Raw genomic sequence first — 8,429 nt, forward strand, 5'->3', positions numbered from 1 at the left:
AATGTTCACATGTTAAAATCCTATTTCCTCCCCACCCCATGTGCTGGTACTAAGAGGTGAATCCTTTGGGAGGTAATTAGGATTAGATGAGGTCACGAGGGATTAGTGCCCTTATGAGAGTTAGGAGAGCAGTTGCTTTTTGCTCTCCATCATGTGAGGATACGAGATGTCGGCAGTCTGTGACCCCGCAGGGCTCATAGAAGAACTTGACCATTCTGGCACCCTGATCTCAGACTTCCAGCCTCCAGAACGGTGAGAAATTAATTTCTGTTGTTTATAAGCCACACGGTCTATGGTATTTTCTTATAGCAGTCAGGACAGACTAAGACAAAATGTGTCTGACACTGCTAATTTCTTACTCTTTATTTTTCCCACTTTATTAACAGAATTGCAACTTCTCTTTGGGCCGCAATTTCCAGCTAAAGTTCTTTTCAGCCTTCTTTAGATCTCAGTGTGTCTCGAAGGCACCGCTCTGTCGATGAGACCTACACAGCAGTGTGCCGGAAACGCTGGGAAAAGAATCACCTTTTCCTCGCACAGGCACCACCCTTTCTTCTTCTTTCCGGTCTGCAATGTGGATGTGACTCCTGAGAACAGCAGCCTATTTGTGAGTCATTAGGCAACAAGCTTGGTGATAAAGGTCCACATGACATGAACGGCAATGAGGATGGCAAAGACAGAAACAAAGCGTGAGTACTTGATGGCATAACTGAGCCACTGTGCCAACCTCGGGCTCCCTATTAGTGGAGTTTTTATTAAAAAACAGTGAACCCTCTACATGTTTATGCTAGTTGGGTTTTCTGTTATTGGCAACTGTATACATTATTAACAATGAGTTTCATGAAATTTTTGTAAAAGGTGGAGACCCAAGAGTTGAATTGCTTGCTCAATAAAGTAAAAGGAATGTGTTTAAGGAGATTGCTCTGGAGATATGTGAGGAGGATGTTGAGTAGCAAATATAGAGCAATTGGAAGAGACTTCAGGAAAGACATAATCAGTAAAAATTCTCCAAGGTGGCAATTGGCCAACCATTTTAGAAACAGTTATATCTGACATCGATTTTGAAGTTGTTTCATAAGTTAGTTCTATGCTATAACAATTTGTTACCCCTCAACCTAAAAGTCCACTACATAGAATAGTCTTATGTTGATGAAATAATAGTGTCCATTGGGGGCAAGGCATTGAAATAATAAGAGGATGCCAGCAACAGTGGACAGAGCTGGCTCTGAACTTGTCATAGCATATAAGATGGTAGGTCAGGACAGTTGGTTTGGTTATTAAAAAAAGTCAACCCTGGAATAAAAGGCTGGAGAACAGTTGGTTTGGTTATTAAAAAAAGTCAACCCTGGAATAAAAGGTATCTTCATCTTTGAAATGGAAGCCTATTTGTTGAAAAAGAAGCCTTTAAAACCTGCAGGGTGCTCATGTTCTAATATGTGGTGGGACCTTCACAGAAGAGTCAATCCCTCAGATTTTTGTTTTCTCTTCTCTAGAAGTTCTTTCATAGTTTGGATTGGAACTCAGAACTCATGTTTCTATAAAAACAGTATAACAAAAGGGGGTTGTATTCTCATGTCTGGTTACAAAAGCTTATATAACCCAACCTCACTAGATTAGAATACCAACATAATGACTTGCTATTCTTTAAGTTTCTAAATGCAAACTTGGTATTAAAATCAGCACTATAACACAATACAATTTTATATTTTGCTCAGTTTACTGCCCGACTGAGGCCAGACAGCATTCCTTCAAGCATCAACTAAGGAATCTGGACTCCTAGCATGTGATCCAATATCTTAACATCTTTTGCTTCTAAGCATTGTAGAAAGGTTAGAAATCACAAGCTGATTATCTCATGGGAGACTAGGGATCAAGCCTGGGAGTGACATACATTATTTCTGCTTACATCCTACTAGCCAGACTAATCATATGGCCCTAGCCTCATTGCAAGGAAGGCTGGGAAATACAGTTTTCCTATGTGGACAGGAAGAAGAAAAAGGAATATAGGTAACTTGCACCTACTCTGCAGCGATTTGTGAAGATCAAATGAAATAATTGCCATGGTCTAGGTTCCTGACAAATGTTAGGTCCTCTCTTCCCTTTGGAATCAGCTAAGTACACATTAGTGGTGGCACGTGGTGGTGGTTGGTTTTGGTGCAAAAGACTCCTAGTGAAAGGGTTTTAGTAAAGGAAATTAGGTGCAGATTCTGGTAGAGCTAAGCAGAGGCTGTGGGTAGAGAATAACAACTGTAAAGTTGGACGCTCTTGAAAGGGTTCCTGGGAAGTTAGGACAAATACAAGGAGGGCAGAAAGAGGTAATAAGGGTTTTGGCTGGGAGAAAGGTCAGGGCCTTCCAGGGAAGGCATGGTGGGGCAAAGATGGAAGGAAACAGTACCATTTACTTCTGGAAAACAGTGGAATGCTCAGTATCTCAGAATGGCTCCCCAACTACTAATGCTGCAGTAAGTGATGTCAAAGGTGAGTGAAAAGCTACTGAAGAAAGGAACATCATTCTTTACTAAAAATATATCGCGCTCTTAGTTGTGTTAAATGTTTAAAATGTTAAAAGTTTAAACTGTTAAAATATAACATTTTAAAAAAGAGAGAAATGATACAATGTAAAGCAATTACTTCCAAATATTGGAGAGTCCAGTTTTTAGTTTCTCTTAAAATATATACATTTAAATACGATTGAAGAATGCAATGTGTGAACCTTGATTGGATCTAAGTTGGGGGGAGGGCACAAACTATCAAAGATACTGTTGGCATTTTATACTTGAAATTTGCTAAGAGAGCAGATCTTAAATGCTGTCATCACTCCAAAAAAAAAGGTAACTACGTTTAGTGACAGATATGTTAACTAACCTAATTGTGGTAATCATTTCATACTATGTAGGTATATCAAATCATCATGTTGTACACCTTAAAACTTGTACAGTGTTATCTGTCACTTATATCCAATAATGCTGGAATGAAATATTATTGGGACAACTAGGCAAATTTGTTAATTTTCTTAATTCTGATTAAAGGTTGGAGTTAGGTATATCCTTTTTCTTAGGTTATACCTGCTGAAGTATTGGAGTGAAGCATCATGCTTGCAACCTACCTACAAATGGTTTGGAAAAAGTAAATAATGCAAATATAGCAAAAGGTTAACAAGGACCGAATCCAGGTGAAAGTTGTACCAACACACATTATATTATTCTTTCAATGTTTCTGTATTTTTCAAAATGAAAATCTGACAAATGACAATGATTGAAGGTTTCTAGCACACGGTCATTTATTTGCTTACCAAGAGAATAAAAGCAGTCACTCATTTATTCATTGAATATATCATCAATGATAATATAGGTCAAGTAGTTTTAGATGATAGCGACTGGTCTGAAGTCTCAAGCCTGGCACATATTAGGCACTAGACTGTAAGCTCCATGAAGCTAGGGACAAGGTCTGTTTTCTTTACATCATTTTAAGTTCAGCAAGCACTTAGTCCACTGCTAGGAAACAGTAGGTGACAAGTCAGTTTTTGCTCACTGAATGGTAAAGTAAATGTGAAAACTCTATGCTTATGATAGATATTCTAACACTTTTATGTTTTCTATATATCACTGCTTTTTTGAAGTTAACACAAAAATATATGAATAATATTTATGTATTTTGTACCTTTGACAACTCTCTATTGTTAATTTAATTATTCGACTTTGAATTTCAAGCCAGAACATTTTAAAGCCTTTGCTGTTCAGAGTTAAGTTACATCTAAGCCTACCTTAACATTTTTATGAATTTATTTCTTTAAGGCTGTTTTCACTCAATATTTAATTTAAAAAATAATAGATTTTATTAGATAAAAATACTTTGTGACTATTAATTACAAAACCAAATAAAGAATTCTTCTCAAACATTAAGGTTAGATTGTCAAAGATTTCAAGTGATTCAAAGTTATTTATTTTCTACTAAAGCTAGAAATTATCTATCATTCATTTTCAGAACACTCTTTTTACAAACCCGGATAACTATGAAAGCAACACAGGCAATCCTGTCAAATGGTTGTCAAGTTTTCTAGGTTGATTTCTTCTTGTATCTAAAAAATGTTAACTTCTGATATCCTCCAACATTTTTAACAGAATTATGAAATTATTAGGGACCTGATCATCAAATCCAAGGGCCTTTCTCACATCATCTGATACTTCTAACTACTGTTTTCTTTTTTGTAATTCTTTTCTCAGATATTGAAGAAGTATGATAATTCTTCGAAGAGGCAATGGGGCCTAATGACAGATTGGGAGTGGAGAAACCTTACTTTTTTTAAAGCAAGTTTCCATTTAATCCCTTTTAGTATTATCATTTATATTAACCTTTAAAGTTTATACTTATATTTTTATTTGTATCAATCTCATTCAGATCCTAAAGCTGTTGGGCTTAAAATATCCTTATTGAATGGTAGAAAAAGTGGAAGTGAACAATATTGCCATGTGGAAGTGAACAATATTCTACAGACCATGGGAATTAATTTACCTTACTGTTCCAGAAGATGGAGAGCGTAGGTATGGTATAATGGCATATACTATTTGAAGACTTGGGGTGAAGTCCAGGCTTCCTAGTTAATTGCTCTTTTGACCTGGTAAGTCACTTAATTTCTCTGGGTCTCATCTTCTTCCAGCTTTGAAATATCACTGACTCTAAACAAAGAATTGACAGGTAAGAGAATGATAAAAACAATCGAAAAGAATATGTTGGGAAAATACTCCAGGTGGTAACATGGGTGGTATGTATTGATATTAATTAGTTAAATTAAAAAAAAAAAAACACATGTATTTTAGCATAAACTTTAGGAGAAAAGAGTCATTGTGACTTTTATAAAATGAATGGAAATGGGAAATGAAAAGTGCTGGGGAAACAAACATAGTTGCCTATAAAATACAAAGCAACAAAGAATAGAATTTAGTTACACAGAGAATAAAAATTGCCTTTACATACTTGATGGAAACTAAATCACAACAAATGACACCAGCTCACTGGGCACCTCAGAGATTAGGTATGAAAAAGGTAGTACCACACTTCAGAGGAAATGCAAATGGCTAGCTGATATGTGAACAGGTCTTCAACAACATCAGTAATCAGGGAAATGCAAAATGCAAGTTAAAACCAGAATGACATAGTACTACACACCCACCAGACTGGCAAAAAGGACTGGCAATACAAAGTGTGGTTAAGGATGTAGAGCAATGCAACTCAAACATGGTTGGTGTGATTATAACACTTTAGAAAACAGTTGGGCATGATTTATTCAAGTTTATGAAACACCTACCACTCCCAGGTATATACCATACAGAAACTGATTCAGTCGTGATAGAATACATATATGAAGACACAGCAGCATTTATAACAGTCTCAAACTGTAATAACCCAGATATCCATCAACAATAGAATGGCTAAATAAATTATGGCATATTGCACAGTGGAACACTGTAATATGCGGCAATTAAAATGAACAAACTATAGCCATGTGAACAACCTGAAAAGGACACGGATTATAAACAATGTTGAGCAAAAGCAGTTAGTACAACCGATTACAGATTATGTTGTTCCACTTAATAAATTCAAAAAAAAGGGAAAAATTAACAACATATTGTCTAGGGATGCATGCTTGTGATAAAACAATCGAGGAAAGCAAGGAAATGACTATCACAAAAGTTAGAATAATGGTTACCTCTGAAAAAGAGGGCAAGAGTTGTGTTGAGGAAGGTCAGCAGGGGACTTCTGCAGTGCTGGCAATGCTCTATTTCTTGACCTGGTTGGCCAGATGGAGGTTGCTTTTGTGATTACTCATTATACTGAATTACTGCTTTATGCATTTTAATGTATATTTCACAATGAAAATGCTAAAAGTAATTAAATACTGTAGATGGCATTTGTAGAAAGAAATTTTGTCATATCATTTAGCTTATGAAATCTGACAGTAAAAACCACTGATGCGGGATAATAAAACACTGATTAATGTCTTAGAAGAGCTCATTTTCAAGTGTAGGAGAAAAGACCCCTTTACAAATATCCCTTTGTTATATTTTAACATAGTATGTAGATCTTTATCACAAACAAATTGATGAATCAGCGAAGAACTGTTACCTACAACTTCAGATTTTAGGAGAATTTTGAATGAACTAGCTGTTTTCTCCTCTGGATTAATAATAAATAAAAGAACTAAAGAACTGCAGATCTAGCTGTGAATATATGAACTTCCTCCCCTCCAGTCGACAGTTCCAGCTGTTTCCTCCAGTTATCATGCTGGGTGGTGAGGTGGGTGGATCTTGCCCAGTAAGTTCACTGCAGCTGTTACTTCCTAAGTAGGTGGCTCCCGGCTCTCCTGAGGGCCAATCTGTGTCTCAGCACAAAGATTCTAAGGTGGAGCCATAGGTCAGGCTGCTGAAAAACCCCACGTGGTACATGCTTTCCTGAAGGCATCCTTCTGGTTGCAGAGCTCGGACGTTTTTACTCTTTTTTCCCCCAAAACCCACAGAACTAAAAATCTGAGGTGCTCAGCATCACAAAAATCCTTCCCCTAAATTTGTGCATTTTACTCCTTCAATTTCCACCAGGAAATTGGTGGGAAAAAAAAGATTTGTTTTGTAGCCGTGTACGGCCATCTCTTGGTGGTCTGATACCGAATTTTATTTGGAAGAATATGGACAGGACAGGTCATGAAAAGATAGTCAAATCCAGGGTAGCTTAAGCAAGATAGTTAACCTGACTCTTGGAATTTAGGATCAAGGGCAGTTGGACAGTTGGGTAGGTGCTACTTTGTGAGTCTCTTCTAGCTTCTGTAACATCTCCCTCCCCCAGCCCATCACTTTTTCTGCAGCATTTAAATAAAAATGAGCACTTGGATTTACCCAGTTAGAAGTTTGTTCGGTCTGTTCTTTGCATTTGGTGGTGGTAGTAGTGGCAGAAACCCTGAGTTTCCAAAATCTGCCTCTAAAAACTTATCCTTGGAAGGTGGAAAGACTTGTAATATCCATTACTGCCCCTTCCAGAGGAGGTAGGGCCTGCCAGGGCCCAGCGACAGAACTGTGGAATCTGCTTCCTTTCATCATCGCTGCTGCTGTATCCCATTCTCACTCACACTCTTCACCAGGACAGGTTCAAGACAGACTTCTGAGGATTCTGGCCTTTTTAAAATTTCACTTCCTAGAGAACTACACATTTAACTTCATGTTTTTTTTTTTACTTAAATTTACTTCCCAGGATAACATCTGTAGGAAAAGCTGCACGACAGTAATAATATTTATTTTAGAAAGGAAATAGCCTGAGTCAGACCTGAAACACGGGCCACACTTTCTTGATGACGGGAACGGATACCGATTAACAATCAAGACCAGCTCTCCAAAGCTGCAAACCACAAGCACAAATGATCACGAAAAGCAAGGCAAAATTGTCAAACACTCTTTTTACAATCTCCGGGAGGATGGCTCCCTTTCCCTTGCCCGGGCAATTTACTTCCTTTTGCATTAAAGACTCAGACTGTGATTCTGTACTCAGGCCGCACCGTTATTTCCTTTCGGTGGGAGTGGGGGATGCATTACGACTCTCATCTTTACAATGCTATGCAGTTTTACAAAGAGCCTGCACTTCATCCACTCTTCTGAGCTCCGCGAGTACTCATCCATTCATTCATTCATTCATTCATTCATTTACCAAACATTTGCTCGGCTCGACCACACGTGATCGGGCGCTGGGTCTCGCCCCACACCACAGGAAGGGTGCGACGCTCGCTCCCGGGAACAGGTGCAGAGGATCAGAATGTAGGACAACTTTTGGCTCAGAACAGCTTTTCCAAGGGCCTTTTGGGGCCAAATACCTCACCTTCGGGTGGTGCGCGCCCGAGTATGGCCGCGCGGCCTGGGCCTCCTCTTTGCTCCCAAAGGAGCAGTCACCACCTGCCCTGAAGGAGACCGCTAAAGAGCAAGCCCTCTCCGCCGCCCTCGGGTCGGGGATAAGATCACGCGGCAGCTTGGGCTCCACTCGGCTCCTCCCCTTCCTCTCTTCTGTTCTGACGCGGCCGTAGAGGCGGCGGCAGCAGCGGCGGCGAGTCCCGCGGCCCGGGGCGCACCCACCCGCTCGCCGAGCCCCGACTTCCTCTTCCTCTCGGGCGTCATCAGCGCGCGCCAGAGTCGCCCAGGGCGGGGTGATTGGAAAGGGAAAAAGAGGCCAGCGGAGGCAGCCGCGGAGCGGAAAGAGAAGGGATGGGGGAGGAGAGCGGTTGCTAGGTGACTTGCGTCATCCGTCCGCGCCGCTTTCCTCCCGCCCCTCTCTCTGGAGTGAGGCGAGAGCCCCGCACAGAGCGATCGAGACAGCGAGCTGAGCTCCGGGTGCTGCTGCCGCCGCCGCCGAGAGCGTGAGAGCCTGGGCTCGCCCGAGAGACCCCGCCCCCGTGC

General features: G+C 40.1%; 1 long non-coding RNA gene across 2 annotated transcripts; it reads right to left on the reverse strand.

The window, feature by feature from the left end:
* Positions 1–348: 348 nt before the first annotated feature.
* LOC107195278 lies at positions 349–8,423 on the reverse strand. 2 transcript variants are annotated; one of them, XR_003044442.1, is made up of 3 exons: positions 7,858–8,423; positions 7,312–7,383; positions 349–5,788 (listed from the first exon to the last, which is right to left on the reverse strand). It is a non-coding gene; the product is annotated as an uncharacterized LOC107195278 (long non-coding RNA). The 2 variants fall into 2 exon arrangements; XR_003044441.1 differs by having other exon boundaries at positions 349–7,383.
* Positions 8,424–8,429: the final 6 nt, after the last annotated feature.

The sequence above is a fragment of the Pteropus alecto genome, unplaced genomic scaffold (assembly GCF_000325575.1).
Source record: "Pteropus alecto unplaced genomic scaffold, ASM32557v1 scaffold50, whole genome shotgun sequence".
In the NCBI taxonomy this organism is placed as follows: domain Eukaryota; kingdom Metazoa; phylum Chordata; class Mammalia; order Chiroptera; family Pteropodidae; genus Pteropus; species Pteropus alecto.